At 34.7% G+C, this 25021-nt stretch overlaps 1 pseudogene; it reads left to right on the top strand.

Moving 5' to 3' along the window:
- Nucleotides 1-17746: 17746 nt before the first annotated feature.
- LOC103603901 overlaps nt 17747-25021 on the top strand; it is a 40847-nt pseudogene continuing 33572 nt past the window's right edge.

Raw genomic sequence — 25021 nt, 5'->3', positions numbered from 1 at the left:
ATCAAAACCAAAAAAAAAAAAAAAGCATATTTCAGATTAAGAAATGAGCTGCACTGGATAGAAATAAGGACAACTGTTTATATTATATTTTCCTGATTTACATGCTGCTCTGAACTTTTTTCCTGGTGATTTCTACTCCCATCTCTAATGTTGACAAATGGTCATATTCTATGATTCCATTTCTAACGTATTTAAAATGCACTTCATTATAATCTGTCTTCCTATCATTGATTCTTTGGACCTAGATCTCAGATAAGGTTTGGTTCTCATTCTGACCAACCCTTATCTCCCATGTGCCAGACATGGATCCATTAGTATGGCCACCATCCACCCAAAGATAGAGATTGTGTTGGGAAGAATTTGACGCTCTTTAGATCTAAAATCTTTTGGGCCATTCTTTTTTCATTTCCCTTTTATTTATAAATTTAAAACTTAATAGTATCTTTTTCTGTGGAGTATATCTGGAAAATAGAACTAGCAATGTTCTAAACAAAGATGTATAACTAAATCATACAACTTATTTAAAGTGTCGTGAAATAATTTTAAAGAGATTCTCATTTTATCTCCCAACATTCTTATAGAGGGCATCTTACAATATGCATTTTATATATATATAAGAACTCATGTTTATAGAGATTAAGTAGCTCGTTCTAAGGTTCACAACAAGTTTGTTAGCTCCTAGATTTTGGGCCTTCAGACTCAGACTGCGGTGTAAACTATTAGCTCTCCCGATTCTTAGGCATGCAGACTTGGACTGAGTTATACCAGTAGCTTTCCTTATTCTTTAGCTTGCAGAGAGCAGATCATGGGACATCTCAGCCTGCATAGGTACAAGAATCAATTCCCCTAAACACACACACACACACACACACACACACACACACACACACACTCTCTCTCTCTCTCTCTCTCTCTCTCTCTTTCTCTCTCTCTCTCTCTCTCTCTCTCTCTCTCTCTCTCTCTCTCTCTCTCTCTCTCTCTCTCTCTCTCTCTCTCCCTCACACACACAAAATTTTTTCCCTGGAAAATCTTGATTAATATAAATACCTAAAGATTTGGGTAAATTTCTCTCTTCTTGAGGTCCTTAAGGTATCTTACCTTTCCTGAGGTCCCCAGGATATGTTAATTTTCCAGGCTTCCTTACTCACCTGTAAACCTAGAAACCCTGGGAGTTAGGTACCAGGCTAGTTTTTCTAAGAGGGCTGCTGTAGATTCGTGCCCCCAACCTCACTGAGGCTGTTGAGGGTGGAAAATACTATTAAGGAAATTGAAAGGTGGGGCTTTGAAGAAGTGATTAGATTGTAGGACCATGCTGTAGTGAATGGATTAATAATGCTGGTGGTTCTGAGGGCTTTAAAAGAAGAGCCTAAGAGGTTAGACTTCTCTACTCCTACCGTCTTACAATATGAGACCACTGGGTCACTGTCGCCACCACCAAGGCCTTCACCAGATGTGTTCCCTGGACTTTGGTCTTCCAGTCTCTGAATCTGTAAGCAATAAATATTATTTTCTTACAAATCACCCAGTTCCAGGTATTCTGTTATAAGCAACAGAAATGGACTAATACAAGAGCCTTACAAGCATTGGCTCCATAAATTCCACATTGTTTTGTTGAAATTGTTCATATCTGATTCTACACATCATGTTCAAAAATGACATTCCAGTCAAAGCCTTGGTATTACTATCAGTGTTTTCACTTTTGTCCTGTTGCAAAGAGACCAGAGTCTTGTTGAAATGAAGTAAATAAGCATATTGCCATGAAAATAAGTTCAATTCTAGAGGCAGGGAGAAAAGATAAATGCATCACTTGTATTTCCGAAAGTCACGAGTAAGGATAACTTATTTTTTCTTTTTTTATTATTTTATTTTATTTATTTTTTATTGGTTATGAATACTCATGAGATACAAAGCTGATTGTCACCCCCTGTGCCCATAACGTGAGGGCCAGATTCATACTGGCAGCATGCACATTGCCACAAACTGCATTTGTACCCTGTGCACCCACCCAATTATCCCCAATCTCCCTCTCCCTCCCCCTTTACCCCCCTACTCCACTTTGGAGCCCAAGGAATGCTCCCTCCCTCTGCAAGTCCAATGCCGTACTGTGGTCTTTCTTTCCTTCCTTCTTTCTCTCTTAGCTCCCACATATGAGTGAGTACATGTGGTATTTATCCCTCTGTGCTTTGCTTATTTCACTTGACTTAAGTTTCTCCAGGATCATCTGTGTTGTTGCAAACTGGAGTATTTCATTCTTTTTTATGGCAGAGTAGTATTCCATGGTATATACATACCACAGTTTCTTTACCCAATCATCCATCCATGGACATTTAGGTTGGTTCCATGTCTTGACTATTGTAAACAGAGCTGCAATGAACATGGGAGTACAGGTATCCCTTCGACATGATGATGTCCATTCCTTTGGGTAAATACCCAGAAGTGGGATTGCTGGATCGTATGGAAGATTTACCTGTAGTTGTTTGAGAAACCTCCATACTGTTTTTCATAGTGTTTTTACTAATTTACAGTCCCACCCATAGAGTAGGAGTGTTCCCTTCTCTCCACACCCTCACCAACATTTGTTATTGACCATCGTTTTGATTATAGCCAGTCTAACTGGGGTGAGGTGGTATCTCAATGTGGTTTTAATTTGTATTTCCTTGATGACTAGTGATGTTGAGCACTTTTTCATGTACCCGTTGGCTATTTGTATGTCTTCTTACCGGTCAGTAAAAAAGACAAAAAGGAAAAAAAAAATGAAAAATGTCTATTCAGCTCCTTTGCCCATTTTTAAATTGGGTTATTTGGCTTTTTACTGTATAATTGCTTGAGTTCCTTGTATATTATGGATATTAATCCCTTGTCAGATGTATAGTTAGCAAAAATTTTCTCCCACTCTGTAGGTTGTTGTTTCACTCTGTTGATTGTTTCCTTTGCTGTGCAGAAGCTTTTTAGTTTTGATATAATCCCATTTATTCATTTTTTCTTTTACTGCTTGTGCTTCGGGCTTACATTCATAAAGTGTGTGCGCAGACCTCGTTGCTGAAATGTTTCGCCTATATTTTCCATTAGTAATGTTACAGTTTCAGGTCTTATACTTAAGTCTTTAATCCATTTTGAGTTGATTTTCGTGTATGGTGAAAGGTGCATATCTCTCTTGCTGAAGAAGCAGTCTTTCCCCAATGTAGATTTTTGTTGCCTTTGTCCAATATCAGATGGCTGTAAGCCTGGCTAACTTAAGAGTAAATGGGAAGGGAGTTCTTATATTTAGAAAATAGAACATTAAAAAGACAGCACTCTTTCAAACAAAAACTGTCATCATCCTTTATCAGTTCATTCCATCCCTTGTAATTAATTCCAATTCTGCTTGATTTTGGGTTAGATGTTCTATGATCCTGTCAGCCTATGCATTAGAGTTCTGGAAATCCTTACTTACTAGTAGTATGGTCTGAAAGTTATTTAAGCAATGCCACCATTAAACATTCTATCCTGTAGCAGATTCAAATATTTTCAGAGAATTATAATAAAACAACAACTATCTGGGAAAAATTTCTAAGAATTTCATGCAATTTCTGAAATAACATTTTACCCATACAAATATAACCTAGGGAAGGTTTGTATCTTTTCTTATTTGAAAATGCCTCTCATGCAATTCAACATATCAAATTATTTTTAACATTTTTTTTACAAGGTAAAAGAACAAACCCTTTGAGATTTTTCAGGGCCCTTTGGGAAATCTCCGGGTCAGTTTGAGAACAAGATTTCACTTAGAATTTGATTAGGGGAAGGTCAACTTTTAAAAAATGTTAAACAAACAAACAAACCTTAGCTCTTTTAAAAGAAGTCTTGGTTCTCTTAAATAGTTAAGGACATGGTAAAGGTTAACATAAAGCATGGAAAATTATTCTGAGACACAAAATCTTAGTTTCCTAGGCAAAGGACTAAACAATTAGAAACAAAAGGAAAAATAAACCAAACCTTTTACAACTGCTTATTAAGAACAGGCCAATAATCTAAGAAAATGTCATTTTGACAGAGAAAAAAACAAATTCTAGTTTTGCATCAGTACACTATTAGGCTTATTTTTTCAAAAAAAAATTTATGAATAAATCCATTCAATTTTACCAGCTTTAATTACACATGATATTCCTTTCCCATAAATCTACAACTTTTTATATCCATTCAGCTTTTGGCCTATATTTTTCTCTTTCTCATTGTGGAACAAGTAGTGCCTTTCTTCAAAACAAAATTACTCTCTTTTTCCCTTAACAAAACACATCCTAAAAAGGTATCATATCTCATATACATCCTACTTTCCTGCATACTTCACATGAAGAGTTGTTTTCCTTATTATTTTTAGTAGGTTAATTTACACATGTCTATTATAATTTTTAACCATTACTAAAATTTTTACAAAGAAAACTAGAAAGTAAACAAAGGTAAATTGTCTGTAGCATACCAATATTCTACAGCAGACAAGCAAATTTTATGAATATACCATCTCATAATGTTATGGGTATATGCTTCCTCATAGCACGATTTTTCAATGTGGCAAAAAGAAAATGTTTATTAACAGATCTAAATATATTTCAGCTTTTTATATCACATAAAAAAGCAGCCATAACTATATAAACTTAAACTTAGGCTTAGCAATGAATGTTTAAGTAGCTTATCTTAGTTTAAAACTATGTAGATACTTAATGAATGTGTATTATTTAATTTAACTTTGCATAATTATGATTTCAAGTTACCAAAAAGATTTTGGAAACTGCTTTTAGGCAAACATATTACAACATTAAGCAAAGCTAGCCGTTATCTCACTTAATTTCCCTGTTACATATTAGATGTCTTTACAGTACATGTATGTTAGACAAGAACCACAAAAGTAAAAACTTGAAAAAGTTAAATAACCTTTTTTTAAACTGCTGTGCTTAATATACATGAAGTAATGGATGTCAAACAATTCATCTTTATTGCACCTTTACTTCTACATGTGTTCTTAGGTTGAATTTATAATTTTTATAATTGTCAGCATCAATTATATATAATATTACCTTATTTCACTAGCAAATCCAAATAGAATAAAAATATATGCTCTACTGTACTTAGTGCTGATAACTCAGAAGACATAGCTGTTTTTATTAAACCAATATTATTAAATCAATCTTATTTTATCAAAGGTTTACCCAAGTTACCTGTACTTGAAAAGCTTTTGCATTAGTTTCTGTATATGGGGGAGTTTCAGGAATAGTTAATTTACATTCATACCTATTTATCTCTAAGCCAATCAGACTGAAACCCCTTTAAGGGATTTTATAAATTAATTTGGTAATACCACTTGGAGGGAGAAAATACCACTTATACATAAAATACATACATTCTTACATAAACACATGTATAGACAGACACAGAGATCTTACTACTTTCATTCTAAAATTTTAGCCATGAGTCAGGTAAACATAGAAATGTACTCTTATTTTTGTTGTACTTTCTGTTTTTTATGTGAATTGCGTTACTGGAAGATGGATCAAGTTAAGAATACCTACTGAATATGAGGGCTAATACTTTTTATCAATATTTTTGGAGAAGATTTTTAAGATTTTCCTTCACTCAGATATAATCTCATGAAGGCCGTGGAATACACATTAGGTGAGAGACTAAGGGGACATCAAACTACTGTCTTGATGTCTCCAAAGCCTCATCTGAGTGAATAAAATATCCTGTCTATTTCAAATTAGCCTTTTTTTTCCTTTTCAGCCTCAGGTAGTTGCTTATTGGGTCCCTGAGTCCCTTGAAAGTCCTCAGTAGGGAAAGAAGACCTAATGTTCAAGTGACCAAGGGCTCGAGTAAAAAGACAGAAGGACAGAAGGAAGGAGGGGGTAGGGGCTGATAGGATACATAGCAAAGGATTCAAGGGAACTGAAGGGAGATAGAAGGTGGTTAAACAAAGCGGTGGGAAGGGAGACGTTTTAGAGGAGCCAGTTTGGGGAGGTCATACTTCCAAAAAAGGCTACTGAAGTCCCATTTTATCCTTAGTAAAATCCTACCAACAAGAACGGAAATGGACAGAGCTGGCAGAACATATAGTCTTCAGAGGTTTGAGAAGAAGACTTTAGTCAGATGAGAAGCTCCCATGTTCTTAACTAATGGTATCTTCATGCTTATGAACAAGGAAACTTGGGACTGTAACCCAACTTCTGTTCATTACAGAGACTAGCCTCTTGCAAACAGAGAAGCCCAGGACTCTAATGCAGCTTCTGCTTGCCTAGATCTCTAACCCAGCTTCTAACAGAGAAATCCAGACTTCGACCCAGCCTTTGTTATTCCAGGACTCTAATCCAGTTTCCTGAGTATATGCAGAATGTTAAGAATCAAAATCTGTTCTTAACTGCTTCAATGAACTGCCATCGGAGCACTGACTTAGAAATCGAACTCACTAATGGGTCCCTAATTAATCCATCAGGAGTGAAGACAAAGGCTTCAAAGGTAAATACTTGGAGTTCTGAGTAAGAGTCCCAGGGGTCAAGTGATGAATCTGATATTGTACAAGTCACCTCACCATAATTGTCAAAGAAAAACCAGAGCTGGACAGTAGTTAAAGTGGTAAAAATAGACTCTATTCAGTAATAATTGCAATACAGGAAAAGAAACCTTAGTCTAGAACTGGGCTCAATTCTAAATACAACATGGACAAGTAGAGATTAATAGCCAAAGAATAGGGGTAGGGGTTAGTGGATGGAAAATTACAAAGAGGGTAGAGTAATTCTTTGCTAAACTGATGAAGCAAGATTCTTGCTGAAGGCAGACCAAGGTGCTCAGATATTACCTGGGGGAATGGCTGGAGATAAAAAAACTGACAGGATATCAAGGGTAATCGGATATTGGTGTGGGGGGTGCTGGTTAAACTGACTTGACAGGGTTCCTGCTAAAATTGGGCTCTTGAGGACATGCCCAAGGATGGAGCCAAATTGAGAAATGGTTCAGAGGAGTCTATCTATAATTTGGCCAAAAAGAGACTCCCTGCCACTTAGTACAACATTCTTTGAAGTGGCAGTGAAAATATTGCTGAATTACTGAAACTTATTTTTAGGCTTGCCTTCATGTGCATTTCTGAAAATCTTGTAAGACACTCCCTTTCAAGCTGATATTTAGTTTTAAAAAAATGGTATTACTTAAGAATAGGTTTAATCCAATACGTTATTAACATACTTCAAAGTTTATTTTTTTCCTTAACAAAAGCAAACTCTAAATTAGTGGATACTAATTGATGCTTAGTCAAAGGTACCAAATATAAAGGACTGATAGACTTTTCATGAAAAGGTCTATCAAAGGAAGAAAGGAAGTGTACTGCATCTTGACTCTTGAATCTAACCCACAGTTCAACTGTTTTAACTCAAATGACTTCAGAGATCAGGTAAGCAATATGAACAACTGAAGGTTTGCTCCAAAACAGGATCTCAATAGTATTCTTTAGACAGAGACACTCCTCAAATATTAAACACATAGGGATATGTTTTATGAAATGTGCAGTCTCTTATTTTGCTCTTCAGTAGCAAGAGAACAATGGTCAACACAGTAATGGATGGCAAGTAAAGCTTGGCCTCAGTGTTAGGGAGACGCTAGGGAATAGCAGCGACTATGGGGAATGGATGAAATACATCTTCTTGAAAGGACTAATAGCTCCTTAGTTCCCTCTGGTTATTCCCATGTGAGAATACACAACCCCTGTAGCCAGATTGTCTGGTTTTTTAAGAGAAGCAATATATTCGTATATTAATGTGAAATCTTCAGATATTTAAATTTTGGCAACCAATTTAAAATGATCAAAAACATTGTTCAGACCACTGTAAGATCAATTCAGATGCCCTAGATTAAATTAGTAATACATATAGAGAAAGCTGAAACCATGAAGGAAAATGAATATTTTAAAAACAGGTGTATTTTTAAGGGTCCTGTGAGAATTCTGTCACAGTCATGAGGTTGGTGGAGATACAGTTCAGAGTAGGGATTGTACTAACCTTTTCTCAATTAAGTAAAAGTGTACTTTTCCTTGCTTAAGCTGACAATTCTCTAATTTAAAAACAATGGCCAGGGAACAAATTAAAACACTCACAGCTTAAAATTGCAAAGTAAACTTGTAGATTGTTTGCTAGGAGACTTTAACTTTTCTTTTCCTTTTTTTTATTATGAATAATCATGAGATACAAAGCTGATTGTCACCTCTCATGCCCGTGATGTGAGGGCCAGATTCATACTGGCAGCATACCCATTACCACAAGTGACAGGTCCTGAGCTTCAAGCTAGAATATAGCCTCAAAGGAAGATATACCATGGAATTTTCTCTCCCAATTGTAGCTATTTGCCCAGTGGAAAGTACCTCTGGATGACTGAAGTAAATTTACTGTACTTTGATCAAACAGAGAAAAAGATCACCTAAATGGTATTCCAGAAACTCAAAACATACTTTGTCTTCATTTTATCTCTCCCATCTTCTAGTACAGAGATAAAATTATTGTAAGTAGTTATGAACTAAAATAAAAAATTACGCTTAAATTTTTTTTAGTTGAGATAATAATCTCAGAGTAGTAGTTGAGACTTTGAGATTCAGTGCTCCCGTTTTATAACAAATATTAACATGTAATGAAATAAAATTTATAGATAGTATAACATACCTCCACAATAACATTTAGAAATAAACAATGTAATGCCCTAATTCAAACATAAAGAAAAATAAAGTAATTTATAGCATACAAGAAAATAATTACATTAAAATATGTTAAACATTGACTACATTAAAAAGCAAAATCATCCTTAAAATTTTTAAAAATGCCTCTGCAAGGCAGTTCTACATGCATGGAGAACCACTCTCCTATATCTGAATCTATAGCATGCACATACTTTGCTTAGATAAGTGTTTTCCACAAAGTATTGTGCATTCCTTAGGACAACTGTCTAGTGAAATGCCTAGGGTAGGTTAAGGACTGCACATTAAAACACATTTTGAAAAAACTGCCTATTCGCATTAACATATTGGATAGTCTGAAAAGTCCTACAGAAATGAAACTCATTTAATTATGTTTATCCTAATATTCCTCAAATTTATTTTCTTTCCCCCATAAAACTTAACTATATCTCTCTGCTGTTTTGCTTCACAATATGGAATCTTCAGGATAGCAGAGTTTTCCTAGGGGAAGCAATTATGTTCTGTGCAGAATTGAAATGGATCAGGAATAGATGCTAAACTTAGGCAGTTACAGTATGGTGAACCATCTAAGAGACTATACTTTAAATATTTGGGTACTTTTAAAATCATCATCTCTTCTACATGGATTAAAGTGATTCAATTGATAACTTATGGTATCTCTAATTCTCCATCTCTGCTGTTTGCAATTTATCTTTATATATATATGTATATTGTCAACTTAATACAAAATTTAAGTAGTGCTGTGCTAAGCATAAACCCTAAGCCAGGTGGAAGGTGACTTTGATACATTTCTTTCCCACAGAGAATTTATTTCCTTCAAAATATTGCAAGATTTTGGGGAGTCTTTCACAGTATTTGGAAAATATTAGACACTTGGTGAATAGTTACTGATTCACTGATTTTTATATTTGGAAGTGTTATTCATGAATTTATAACATAGACAAGCATACCTGGGTTAAAAGAAAATTCACTTTACTTGAGGGAAGCCATCATTTTGATATCATCATCATCAAATATGTTTCCCTATAAATAACATGACACAAAGCTCCATACAAAAATTATAAGTAGCCATAGCCTTAGAGCAAAACCACTGGTGAGAAATTACTCCTTTTAACCTCTGCCATCATCATTAATCGTCGTCATCATCATTATCATAATCATCATTGTCTTTATAATGAAGCACAGCAAGGAGCCAGAATTTTTAGTCCCAATATTTTCAATCTTTTATAAACATGTAAAGGATGGGAAGGCATAATTATCAGCATCATCGACATCTAACATCTTCAATATCTCACATTTAATGCGTATTTACTGTATTCCAGCCACTATGCTACCTTTCTTGTATGAATTATGCCAGGTGTATTAGTCAGTTTTGTGTTGCTATAACAGAAATACCTAAGACTGGGTAATTTATAAGGAAAAGAGGTTTATTTGGCTTACGATTCTGGGACAGCTGCACCTGGCATGAGCCTCAGGCTGCTTCTACTCACGGTGGAAAACAGTAGGCAGCCAGCGGGTACAAGAAGATCACATGGTGAAAGGAAGCAAGAGAGAGAGAGGGGAGGTACCAGGGTCTTTTTAAGCAACAAGCTCTTGCGGTAACTAATCGAGCGAGAACTCACTCATTAATTCCCCACCCCCAGGGAGAACATTAATCCATTCATGAGGGATATGCCCCCATGACTCAATCAGTTTCCAGCACTGCAACATTGGGGATCAAATTTCTGCATGAGTTTTGGAGGTGACAACACATCCAAACTCTATCATCAGGTAACCATCACAACAACTCTATGATTCAGTGGTAAAGATCAGGAAACCAGGGAAGAGTGATGTTAAATAATTTCCTCGATGTCATGTATTAGGACCAGGATCAAACCCTGTACTCTCAGGGCTTTTGACTCCAGAGCGAAGCTCTTAAGTTAGAAGAGTCAAAAACAAACAAACAAACAAAAAAACAGCTGAGGTTGCTCTGTTTACTCGACTTTCATACATGTACTTGTGCAGCTGCACAGCTGCAACATGAACTAGTTACCTGAGCTCTTAATTGCTCAGTAAAGGAAGTAATTCTTAGAGCTTAGAGATGACTTTGTTTTGAAGTTTTAAGACTCAGTTCCTTGGGGGAAAACGTGTTTAGATGTGCTTTTAAAAGGAGAAACAATTGTATCTAGAAATTTCCACCATCCCTATGATGATATCTAGCTCTTGGCCAATTAGTTTCTTAGCCAATTTTGGACCCTGAGGTGAAGAAAATAAACCTAGATATTCTGATCCATTCTTGCTTCGCTTCCACCTCTTCTCTGACTTTGTTCTCAAGTGTATGAAGACTGTATTAGTAGATTCCTGTTGCTTATAAAAAAAATAACCGGAACTGGGTACTTCGTAAGAAATATGCTTTACAGTTTTGGAGGCTGGGACGTCCAAAGTCCAGGGAACACATCAGGTGAGGGTCTTCTTGGCAGTAAAGTAGGGGTCTCATATGGCAGAATGGCAGAACACAGAGAGAGAGAGAGAGACACTCTTGTGTGCTCTCCTTTTTAAAGCCCTCAGAACCACACCCATGAACTGGGACATGGTCTTTACAATCTATTTACCTCTTCAAGGCCCCACCTCTCAATTATCATAATAGTGTTTCCCACGCTCAAGAGTTACAGTGGGGATTAAGCTCCAATGTCTTTGGGGGGCTATTCAATCCACTGCTAAGTCTGATTTGTTAATATGGTTACTTTCAAATACCCAAATCATACATTAACAAAGAAGTCAAAAGAGAGTTACCACAAATACAAAGGAACAAAGGCAACAGAAATTTAAAAGGTACTAGCTAAAGGGGGAGAAATAATTGTTCATTAACAGATCTTCAGATCATTCTGTCCAATATCTAATTTCACCTATAAGAAAGATTTTAATATCCCATATGCATTCCCAATTGTCACTGTCACTCTCTTACATGAGCTTTTACTAACTGTGTTACAGATAAAAACAAGGTGAACAGAAACAAACTTCTCATAACTAGATGTATTCATAAACGATTATTACAATCCCAAGTTTTTAATTCATGTACAGGATTATAAATTTTAATACTTAGTGTCTATAGGTTTACTTCATTTTCTTAAAATCAATGAGCAAACTGCCAAAATGTACATATTCATAGGACATGCAGCATTTTAGGAAATTTTTTTGGACTTAAAAAATACCTGTATCCCTGGCTTCAAATGATAACATGCTATTCTGCCCTCTTTCCACCATGCTTCCTGCACTTTCCCATGCGATGTTAAAATGAAACTGTACCACATTAAACTTCATCTGTAGCATTCCCTGTCCCAGCTATATTCTTTTAAGATTTCCCAGTAGTTTTATCCCATACTCTGCTCTGCTTTCAAACCAAGGTATGTTCAAATTTACTCCTATTTCAAGGTCATTTATACAGAAGCTAAATGAGATTGGCCCTAGTATAGAACTCGGGGGAACTATATGTGTTACTTTCTTTTTCTACAGTCTTCTATTTATAATTGTGGGGGAGAGATTTGTGTGTGTGTGTTTGTGTCTATGTGTGTTTTGTACTTTATTCTCAAACATAGTTTGCTTAATCTATTAATGCCAATACTTTATGGACATGAAGAAAGAACTATTATGGAAAAAACTGTATTCTTATATTCATTGCAAAGAAAACAAATCTATAAATGCATTTACAGTTATACATGTTAAAAATCAAGTATGGAAAGAACATATTGAAAGTCATGAGAATTAAAACAGGTAGTAAATCTGTTACTAGATGAATATCTTTACATACTGCATCAAGTTTCAAATAGTTATTCAAAATTTAGCATCCTTTTTTAAATTTGTTTTTTTTTCTTTTTCATATAACACAGCTCTCCACTTTTTTGGGGGGGGGGCGGGAGGTTGTTTTTGTTTTTTAAAAGATGACTGGTAAAGGGATCTTAACCCTTGGCTTGGTGTTGTCAGCACCACGCTCTCCCAAGTGAGCTAACCGGCCATCCTATATAGGGATTCGAACCCGTGGCCTTGGTGTTATCAGCACCACACTCTCCCAAGTGAGCTAACCGGCCATCCTATATAGGGATTCGAACCCGTGGCCTTGGTGTTATCAGCACCACACTCTCCCAAGTGAGCTATGGGCCAGCCCTCCCACTTGGAAAGTTTCAAGTGCATATAGTTTACTCAGTTTTGAAATGAACATTCTATTATTTGCCAGCAATATTTTCAATTAAATGTCTTTTTTTTTTTTTTCAAATTATTCTTGGGTCTTTAACATTTATTCCAGTCTTTCACAGTTTCTGTATTTGCAATCATAATTTGAGAAAATAAAAAATAATAGTCATAGCATGGTTGCATGGAAAATTTCCAATATGCAAGGAAAAAAATTATCTTCACAGTATCAAATTTAGTAAAGAAGGAGTATATACATGTTCATATTAAAAATATCTCTAATATTAATACATTAATAAATGCTTATTAGTATTTTGTATATGTATAAGCATACAAAATATCTATATGTACTATTTTTTAAAAAGCGATGGTTTTATGATTTGTAGTGTCTCAACATATTTAAAGGACTTTAAAAATCATTATTACATTTATCATTAAAAAATACTGTGCCATGAAACTAATAATTTCTAATTTGTTATATTTTAGTGATTGGATTATGAATCAGGATGTCAATTGTGATGTACTTTCCTTAGCAAGTTAGAATATTTAGTACAAAGCATTTTTATACTTAAAAATTGTAGCCTTAAGTATCACTTATTTCTGGGATTGATACCTACAGCCATAGATGATTCTAAGAATTTAGCTTTTATCACATTTATTATATAAAAAGGAGATCATGGAGATTTTTTTTCTATCATTGTTCAGTTTAGTAATTAAACATGAAATATATTTTCTTAGAAATATCTGCTTTGCTACTTCAAATGCTCATCACTCTTGCTTGTAATTGACCATGTGGAGAAGCTCTAAGAGCACTTGGATAAAGAAAAGGACCTAGATGAGCTCAGCCTTACCACTACTGCCTTTGCCAAAACACAAGGTATGTGAAGAGAGCCACCTTGGATCCTCAGACTAGTCCCAGTCACCAACTGAATACCACTGAGGGATCCAAATCCATGCAACGTGAAATAACATATTCTCCCAGCCAAGCCCTATACAAATCCTTGATCACATATTGTGAGCATAATAAAATGATTGATGGTGTTTTAAGCCACTAAATTTTGGGTTGGTATCTTAGGCAACAATAGATAACTGAAAAACTACCTTTCAGATTGTATTAAATATTTGTTATATAAAAATTAGTTTCTATATGCTTCTAAATAACTATTTTTTAAAGCTTATTATTTATTTAATAAAAAGTTTAAAAGTTATGTTAGATTCTTTTTTCTCATAAGTTTTTGTACAGTTCTCTATAATAGATTTTTTTACACTATATTTCAACCATTTGTCTATGTGTCTTGCTTTTCTCTTCAGATACAGTTGGGTCTGTGACCATGTGTAACCCTTCGGTAGAATAACTAGAAGTTAAGCAAATAAATACACTTTTTCTCAGACAGTCTGGGCTCCTGGACTGTGGCATTTCATTCAAAAAAATCTCAGTTTCTTCACCTGTAAAATGGAAGAATGAATAGTATTTAATTAGTAGACTTTTACAGATTAATCAGGATTATCTTTAATACAAAATTGCATAAAAAGTTCTCAAAATATTTAAGCTATCTAAATGTGCTGCTCCTGAATTTCATTTCTCATCAAGGTGAAGTAACAGGTAACCAATTTACCCTCCCATACAACAAAGAACAGTGATGCTCAAGGGACAGGAGACAAATCAAGTGATTCCCAGAGCACTCACCTTGACAGAGTTTCCATGCTGTGTGTGACCCAAAGAGGACGGACACAGGTGGAGTCTGATGAGCCCCATGAGTTGAGGAGCTGGAGCTGTGAGTTGGATCAAGGTATCTACTGTTCATGGGAGAAAGCACTGGAGATGAGGGACCTGCCCAGCAAGAGAATTCTAGATACCCAAAGATGACCCCCTGGACTACTGAGCTGAGTACTGATCATCACAAGCATGTGAGGGAACTACCTGAGGCCCAGGGAAAGACCCACCTGAAGGGATCACAAGTAACAGGGTGCAGCACTCACACAAGGGCAGGAATAGTGCTGGTTTCTATTAAGCAGACTTGAAAATTTCATGATTCAAGGGGCACTGGGTAGAATACACAGAAGCGTCTTGACTAGTGGGCAATAATTATTCCTAGACTGAGCACTGTTCCAGTCCCACCTAACACATCTTAAAAAGAAGATGTGAAATAATGAAACCATTTCTAAGTTACTTAACCACATCAAAGAACACTGCTCAAGAATATAGAGAGAGAAAAATCAAGCACTCAACTGAGAAAAACTCACAATATTTGGAATCCAACAAAAAATTATTAGGTATGCAAAGAAGCAAGAAAATATCCCCCATAAGGAGAAGAAAAATCAATCAAATTGAACCCGAAACTGGCACAGATGTTAGAATTAGCAGTGGACATTTAAACAGGCATTATAAATGAGTTCCACATGTTCAAAATATTAAGCAGAAATACTTAATATCTCTTAACTACACACTAGTGTACTTCAAAAAGTTCCTGGAAAGCTAGAATTGAAAGATAATATGAATCTTTTCATGAGCTTTTTGAAGTACCCTCATATTTATATAAAAATATATCTTTATGCGTATATAAAAACATGTGTGTGCATTCGTGTGTATGCATATATATGCATGAATATATATACATATTCCCAAATCAATCTTCTTGACATGTAAACTACAATGTGGGAGACAAAATTACACTGTCTACAAAAAAGTGATTGGGAGTAAACTACATAGAACATGAGCTTAGAGTTAAATAGGAAAGGAGAGGGGAGAGAAAGAACACTTTTCTGTAGCTGTACACTGTCCCAGGTAGCTTGCACACATCAGCTCATTTGATATTCACAATATAATAGTTATCACAACAATAACAATCTCGTTTGATTCTAACAATAATATTATCCATTGAGATATTATCAAAATGAGAAAACTGAAGCTCAGAGAAATTCAGAATGTTGTCTGATATTATACTGCTTGAGATTTTAAAAGCCAGCATTTGAATCCATGTTTGTCTGGTTCTTTTAAAACCAGACTTCTTTTGGTTTATTTTTCTGCCCTCATGAACATCTATCTCTTGGAACAAAATAACTCTTCCGTTTCCCACCATCCTTTCCATTAACAGGAAAGAGGACAATAGACAGGGGAAACACACACTTTCCTGTATAGGGCAGGACTGTGAAATTGGTATGCATAAATATTGCCCATTTTTTAGTGGACAAAACTTAGTTATATGCCTACATATATATAAAAGGAAGGCTAGAAAACGTAGTCTTTAATCAGTTGTCCAGCTAATAATCCTCTCTTCTTATGCCACCTCCCACCCCCCGCAGCTGCTCTAGGATGCTGCAGGAGAGCTACTCAGTTCAGTAAGCTCATCCCCAGAGTTCACAATCCCTACAGTAAGAAACAGGTTAACAGTAAAGAAAAACGAAGAAGTGGAAGGAGAAAGAGAAGGAGAAGATTCCCCTAATAGTCAATGATAAAAGAACAATTTTTAAAATTCTGAATTACTCGACATATGGTTCTGCTTAACTGACAGATCATGTCATTGTACAGAAGAGATCTAAAGAAAATCCTCCCTTTAGGAACAAGCAAAAACAGTAATAATGCCTGGAGGAAGCAAATAATTGCTATTGTCATGGCCACTTAGAAAGTAGACAAATTCTGGATTGTACTTTACTCTTTGTTAAATAGCATGAGAAAGTCACTGCAAAGACTAGCTTTCTTTTGTGATGGTAAATTTCTAAAAATTTCATCTCCAGAAGATGGAATTTAAAACAATGGTATTAGAAGAAAGGATAATTACTGAAACATTTAACCAATTCATTTAACAACAAGGAAATAAAATCCCCATGAAAGCAAACCCTAAATAAATACTGAGTTTTGAAATTTTTCTGTTCTTAAAAATTATCGCTTGGCCAATCATTTTCCAATTTGGAATGCAATGTATTACATTTTAATATGGAAAAATTGGATAAATGTCTGAAAACTTCTATTGCATTTCTTGACCATATAAATATTACACACAGTTTACATAATTATCAAAAAGCAATCAAAAGGGTCAAAACAATTTGAAGGTGCAATGTGACTGAATAGCTCATTTTTGTTTCTAATCCAAAAGTGATGTATATTAGAGAGAACAAAAGTGATAGGAGACAACCAAAAATAGGACTCTGAAGATAACATCGTTTTTCTTCTGGTTTCTATTCTGTCTAAACATAACTTTGAGTTTTTATCTTCTCCAGTCATGTATTTAATCCTTTACAACTATCTTCTTTTCTGAAGCCTATTGGGGAAAGTGTTACATTAATGATCAGGAATAAGGAGATGATAACTGGAAGGGACATAACATATTCTCAGAATGACCTGTAGTAGCATGATAATTAAGAGGAATGATCAATAGGAACCAAAAATCTTAATACAGTTAAAAATAATTTACTGTGGAAGTACCCTCTAACTTCTAAAAGTAAGTGTAGATTTAGCTATATCCCTGGAAATTTCCCCCAAATTCTCACAAGTCATTAAGTCTTCATTTTTACTTTAATTATAATTTCAGATGATTTCTTCCTTTGTACATAAAGAACTTTCCATTTTACCTTAAAACCTAGGCTAAATGAACAAAATAACTGCAATTTTACGCTTTTTTTTTTTTTAGTTTAAATGTGAAGAGGAGGAAATTATACCATAAGTAATAAGCAGCTTAGAGATATTTCTCACATCCAGTTAAGACAGAATGTTTTTCTGGCTACCAAAACACTATAATTTTAAGTATTTTTCATTTTTTCATATATTGTTTTCACAAAGATAAATGGATATAGTTCAAATATAAATCAAAAGTATAAGATTACACTCGTGATAAGGCACTTAATCCCACTTCCAGCTTTCAGCTCTCTTCTCTGAGCAGCACCATGGCAGCTGGCAAGATCAAGCACCTTACAAAAGATGGCAAAAAGGCAGCTAAGTGATTGATCCATTTTTCTGAGAAAGACTGGTATGATGTGAAAGCACCTGCTATATTCAATACAAGAAATATCGGAAAACACTAGCCACCATGACTCAAGGAACCATAATTGCATCTGATTGCCTCAAGGATCATGTGTTTGAAGTGAGCCTTGCTGATCTGCAGAATGATGAAGGTGTATTTGGAAAATTCAAGCTAATTAATTACTGAGGATGTCCAGGGCAGAAACTGGCTGACTAACTTCCATGTCATGGATCTTACTCATGCTAAAATGTGTTCCATGGTCAAAAAATGGTAGACCATGATTGAAACTCATGTTGATGTCAAGACTACCAATGGTTATTTGCTTCCTCTCTTCTGTGTTGATTTTACCAAAAACTGCAGCAATCATATATAAAAGACCTCTCACACTCAGCACCAACATGTCTGCCAAATCCAGAAAAAGATGATGGAAATCATGACTAGAGAGGTGCAGGCAAACGACTTGAAAGAAGTGGTCAATAAATTGATTCCAGACAGCATTGGAAAATGTTACTTTGCCTCCCATGGATTTGTCACCCTTTTTCCCCTGGGTGACAGAGCTACCAATGATTACTCAAAGCCCATCTCTTCTTAGCAGTGAGAAGTCCCGAAAAGTGGTTAATCTCCTGGAACCCTCAAGAGAGAGGCATTCCTTCCATTTGGGAAATTAACCACAAATTGGGGTTCTCTTCCTGCATTTGTTCTCCAGACCAGGAAGTTACAGGAAGAGAGCACAGGTGGGTTTTTTTCTAAGTACAGCTTAACAAGTTTAGCAATAGAAGCTGGTAACATTCAGTAAGAAAAGCAAGGTGTCCGTCTATAATGCAATTTGCAACAAAAGCTTGATTTTAGCAAGCATTCTCTTCTTCCAGCAATTTCCCAGTATCTCTCCATATCAATCAGTAACCTGTCTGTCTTTGAGCCAGCAACCTTCCTGTGTTCCAATTCTTTATCTTACAACAGAGACTATAGCCTGGGGAAAATTTCCTGTCCTTTGCAAGGTCAATATTTGAAACTGCAAGGCTTTGGAAAACTAGGCCCTGTGAAGTACATTTGCTTTATGCATACTCCACAGAAAAATGTCTGTTCAAGTGCTTTGCCCATTTTTAAATCAGGTTATTTGGTTTTTGTTGTTGAGTTTTGGGAGCTCTCTATATATTCTGGATACTAATCACTTATAAGATACCTGATTTATAAATATTTTTCTAATCCTGTGGGTTGCCTTTTTACTGTTTGATAGTGTCTTTTGATGCACAAAATGTTATCATTTTAATGAAGTCCAGTTTGTCTACTTTTTCTTTTGTTGCCTGTGCCTTTGGTGTCATGTGCATCCAATCATTACCAAATCTAACACATGACTCTGTTATTTTACCTGTTTTACCAATAGTTCTATAGTTTTAGATCTTATACTTAGGTCATGGATTTTTGTATATGGTCTTACGTAAGGGTCCAACATCATTCTTTTGCATATGGATGTCCCAGTTTTCCCAGCACCGTTTGCATAATTTGTCTTTTTTCCCATTGAATCATCTGGGTACCCTTGTAAAAAATCACTGGACCATATATGTGAGAGCTTGTCTCTGAGCTCTCTATTCTATTCCATCGGTTTGTATTTCTGTCTTTTTGCCAGTCTCATACAATTTTAATTACTGCAGTTTTGTAGTAAGTTGTAAAATCAGGAAGTGTGAGTTCCTCAATTTTGTTTTTCTTTGTAGAACAGGGTCCTTTTCACTCACGCTGTCTCTAAGCTATGTGCAAGCTGCTCCAGGAGCATGAGGACGGTTACCTGCTACTAAGCTGAGGGACAGGGAATAAGAAGCTGCTACTTTTCTAGGTGTCAAAATTGACTGACATTAACTGTACTTTACTGACCAATACTTCCCTTGGAAGTTACAAGCTTTCAATGGACTCTAGAGTTCTAAAATAGTTACATAAGATTTATTTATTATTTAATTATATTAATATTTATTTTTTTAATTCATAGTCTCTTAAGTTTTCCAAGTTCCTCTCCAGGCTTGTTTTAATATGTATGAGAGCACACACAGTGAGTAATCAAGATGAGATGAATCCCAGAGTTTCAATGTTGTGTACAAACCTGAGTTAGCTCTAGTCATTGTAGGGTCATTTCATTCTCAGCTATCTTTATAAACTACCATAATAAAGAAAAAATACTTGTCCATCTAGGACTATATCTTTTATTTATTTTCTTCTTCTTTTCTCTCTCTTTTCTTCAAAAGTGCTCTGCTTTCTGTGTTCTCTCCCTTTCTTCCTTACTTATTGGAACATGTTTCCCTAAAATAATATATCGACTCCCTCTTTGCTGCACTTAATCCTCTGAACCAATGCCAGAAAACAAGAACACAATTGTTGATTACCAGATTCATATCTCCATTTGTCTTTCTCCTTATATCTACTCCTTTTCAAACTTTTTATTTCCTTATTTTGCTCTGTTGCACTGCCTAGGGCCTCCAGCATGATGCTAAGTAGAAGGGTTAAGAGTGAACATCTTTGGCCCAATCTCAGAAGGAATCTTCAATTATTTCACCATTGCCTTGCAGGGATGCCTCCCCACTCCCACCCCCCGACAGCAAGTACATGGTGTTTTTTTAATACCAGTTAATTCTCCAACATTAACTGGGTGTCCAACAGTTCAATTCGGTTCTGACCCTAACTACCCTGAGTTAACCTAGATCCCAGAGATTAAGGGCTCAGTCACACAAAACTGGCCCCACTTCAGAAACACCAGCTGCAAATCAGGTTCCCAGGCTACTCACATTTCTGCCTGATGGGCTACAAATACAGGGGTTTCCACACCTCATCAGGTTTGATATATCTCCAAAATGACTCAAAGAACTCAGGAAACTGCTCTACTTAGAATGACCTGTTTATTATAAAGGATACAATTCAGGAACAGCCAGATGGAACAGATGCATAGGGAAGGGGGTGGGAGGTTGTGGAACTTCGTGTCGCTTCTGGGTTCACCACCTCCTCAGCATCTCAATATATTTATTCACCAATCCAGATGCTCTCAGAACCTCATTGTTTAGGGATTTTTATAGAGGTTTCATTATGTCGGCAGGTTTGATTAAATCATTGGCCATTGGTGACTGAATTCAACCTCTACCTCTCTACCCTTCCTGGAGATTAGAGGGTGGGGCTGAAAGTTCCAACCTCTAAGCACGTGGCTGGCTTCTCTAGATATCAGCTGCCATCCTGAAGTTATACAGGTGCCCAACAACAGTCACCTTCCTAGCATGAACCCAGGTATGATGAAAGGGGATCATTATGAATAACAAAATGTACTCCCATAACTAACTGAGGAAATTCCAGAAGTTTTAGGAGTTCTGTGCTCAGAATTAGAGACAAAGACCAAATATATTTTTTGTTATACCACAACTCTCATGATTGCTGTAATTAAAACAGTGGCTCTCAATCATAGGTGATTTTGCTGCCAGGGGACATTTGGCAATGTCTGGAGACATTTCTGGTTGTCATGACTGGGAGGGTGGTTACTACAGGCATATATTGAGTAGAGACTAGGGATGCGGCTAAACATCCCATAGTACACAGGACAGTCTCCTAAATTAAAGATCAAGTGCCCTAAAATGTCAGTAGTGCCACGTTTGAGAAACCCTGCTATTAAAAATGCAAATCATTTGAACATTCTGCTTTTAGCTTTTTGCCTAATGTGGTAAAATACCTTTCTTAGTTTTCAAATATTAAATCACCCTTAAATACCTGGAATACATCCCACTTGGTCATGATATATAATCATTTTCACAATTATTAGATTTAATTTGGTAGCATTTTTAGAAAAAAATGTTTTTCATCTATGCTTATAAAAAATATTTATAATATTTTCCTCTTTGGAAAGTTCCTAGTTGGGTATGGTATTAAAAAGATGATGATTCATAAAAAGAGTTGGGGTATATTTCAACTTTTTCTATTAGCTACTAAGGGTTTGCAGAAAATGTGAAATATTTCTTTAAGTGTTTGATAAAATTTTTGTGAAGTCATTTTATATTTTATGATTTTGTATCTGGAAAGGCTATTTTTTAAAAATTAAAGCTACAATGTCTTTAACAAATAAGGGACCATTTTGATTTATCTTATTATGGTTTTGTAAATTGTGCTATTTGAGGAATTTATTCATTTCACACAAGTGGTAAAACGTATCACTGTAAAGTTTTCATAACATTTTTTTAAAATATATGTATTCTCTTAGGATGCTATCTGTTTAAATTCTGATATTTTTACTTATGAAGAAAGACGGACTTATCAATTTTATTATTTTTTTCAAAAAATAATTTTTAGGTTTATTTATTTTCTCTAATTGGCATATTTTATTTTATTAATTGCTGCTCTATTTATTATTTTCTTCCTTCTACTTTATTTAGGTTAGATTTTTTTCTTAGGTAGAAGCATAAATCATTGAATTTTTAGTCTGTTCTTTTTTATAATATATGCCATCATGGATATTAATAATCATCTCTTTTCTTTTCATCTTTTAGCAATTTTTATTTACATCTTACAAATATCATTGTTATGCATTAATTCTTATCGATTTCATAATAAAAATGTATATCCATTTTATTTTTGTTCTTAGCCCATGAATTAATTAGAAGTAAATGGTTTTCTTTTCATTCAGTTGGGTTTTTGCTAGTTGCCCTTTCATTAGTTTTCAATTTAATTTCAATGCGACAAGAGAATAATTTCCAGTACTTTCAATAATTTGAAATTCAGAGTTTCTTTATGTTCTGGAACATCATGAATTTGGGTAGTTGTTCCATGTGCACTTGAATAAAATATAAATTTTGAATTTTTTGGAAATTTTCTTTCGTTTAGATAAAGTATGTCAAGTGTATTGACTGAGTTGCTCAGAGGTACTCTATCTTTACTAATTTTTTTAATTTGCTTGTTTTATTCTCTATTGAAATGTGTGTTAAACTCTCACAATGACTGAGGAATTGCTTATTTCTTCTTTACACTCTGTCAATCTTGCTTTAATATGCTTTGAACCTGTATTAATGAGTGTGTACTTTAAGCCAAGTTAATGATTGTACACAGACCGGGGGTTGTAATAATTTTCTATTGGACATCTCAGTTTAACACTTTGAAATACTTCTCTTTATTTCTGGTACTGCTTCTTGGCTTAAAGTTTACTCTGCCTTATATTGATATAACGTTATTTTGCTTAATGTTTTGCCTGGTATATCTTTTCACGTGTTTTCTTTTCAGCCTTTTGATCTTTCTATTTAAGGTTTATGCCACATAAGTAACACATAGATAGATTTCATTTTTTTGTCCAGAATGATATTTTTTGTCTTTTATTTGAAAGATTTAACTCATCTATAATTAATGTAATTACTGATATAGATGTATTTATGTTAAGCATCTTATTAATTTGTTTCCCATTTGACTCAGCTGTTTTATGTTCACTTTTGTACTTTTTTAACTACCTTTGCAATAATCAAAACGTCTTTTTTTAAAATCCATCCATCTATTAACTGTTTGATTACATATTTTATATTTATTTTTTCTCTTTCCTGCTTTCCTTTGGGTTAATAAAATAATTACACACATCAACCTCTCTTTTATTTATACTTCCCCATATAATGTCACTTTCTGGTTTTCTTCATTTTTTCTTGCTTTTTAATGTTTTCATCTGGTAGCATTTCTTTCTGCATGAAAAACTTCCTTAAGTAATTTCATTCTCTTTTTTTTTCTCTCTTTTCATACAAATGGCCAACAGGCACATGAAAAAGTGCTCTACATCTAATCATCAGGGAAATGCAAATTAAAACCACAGTGAGATATCATTTCTTTTCAATTTGTTGTAATGTAGACTTACCTGCAATATTATCACTCAGCATTTATTTTCCTGAAACCATCCTTATTTCAATATTATTTTAGAAGGATTATGTTTTGGGGAGGCTATAGGATGCTAGATTGACATTTACTTATTTCAGCACTTCAAAGGTTAATACTTCACTTTTTCCAGCTTTTGAAATTTCTGTGAGGAATCAGATGAGATGAAGATAATACCTCTTTTCTTTTTTCTCTCTACATGTTTGAATATTTCCTCTTTATTTTTAGTTTTTAGTAGTTTGATTCTGAAGTTTCTAGATTCTATTTCCTTTGTGTTTATCCTGTCTGGGTTTTGCTAAGCTTAAGCTATGTGTTTGTGTATTTTAGCAGTTTAGAAAATTCTTGGCTATTTATCTACTTTTCCCTCATCCTCTTTCCTTCCTTTCTCCAAATAGTATTTTGGATGTTTGAATTCTATTGCACATGTCCATTATTATATGATGTTTTGCATTGTTTTTTCTCTGTGCTTCAATATGAATATTTTCTATTAACACATCTTCCAGTTCACTAATCCTGTTTTCTCTTTTGTCCAATCTGCTGGTAAACCCAACCAATTTATCTCAATTTTAGATACTTATTTTTTAGTTCGAGAATGTCTAATTGATTATTTTCATATATTCACATTCTCTGTTGTCATTCTCCATTTTCATTTATTTTTCTACTTTTTTCTCTAAATTTTTGAACATATTTATCATAATTTAAAGTCATTTGGTGTTAACTCCAACATCTGCATCACCTAATGGCATGCTTTTATTGCTCATTTTATGTGCTTGATTATCAGTCCAATTGTCCTGTTTTTTTAAATGTCTTACAACATTAAATTTAATATTGAGTATTTTGTATTAAATTATCTAATAGCCTTAATAAAATATGGCTATAATATACTATTTTTTTCTAATTTTTATTAGTGAGAGGATTGGTCTTCCATGGATGACTTCATCTTACTTAATAGTTAAAGCTCTTTCTTGTTTTAAAATAAGCCAGTATTTGGTTTCACTATATCAGCAGTGTTGATCTTAAAGTAACTTGATAATAGTGAGAAAGCAAAGAAGAAAGAGCACTCAAATCTTGAAGTGTTTTTTAGCTCAATTATAGTACACATAAAATTTTTCCCGTCTCCTTCAGTTATAAAGTTCTAATACCCACTGGTTTTGGCAAAATAATCAGTTTCAGGCAGTACTACATTTATTCATGTCTGGGTCTAGCATACACATTAATACCATTTCTGCTTAATGACTCAAGACTAAGTTGTCTTTTGGTAAAATCTTGTATTCAGTAGAACTAATAGCACTTCATTTAGTTTACAGAATGCCACTACCATAAAACTGCTGAA

Source organism: Galeopterus variegatus, unplaced genomic scaffold, assembly GCF_000696425.1.
Source record: "Galeopterus variegatus unplaced genomic scaffold, G_variegatus-3.0.2 Scaffold128, whole genome shotgun sequence".
Taxonomy (NCBI): domain Eukaryota; kingdom Metazoa; phylum Chordata; class Mammalia; order Dermoptera; family Cynocephalidae; genus Galeopterus; species Galeopterus variegatus.
This window is presented reverse-complemented; position numbering and strand designations above follow the sequence as displayed.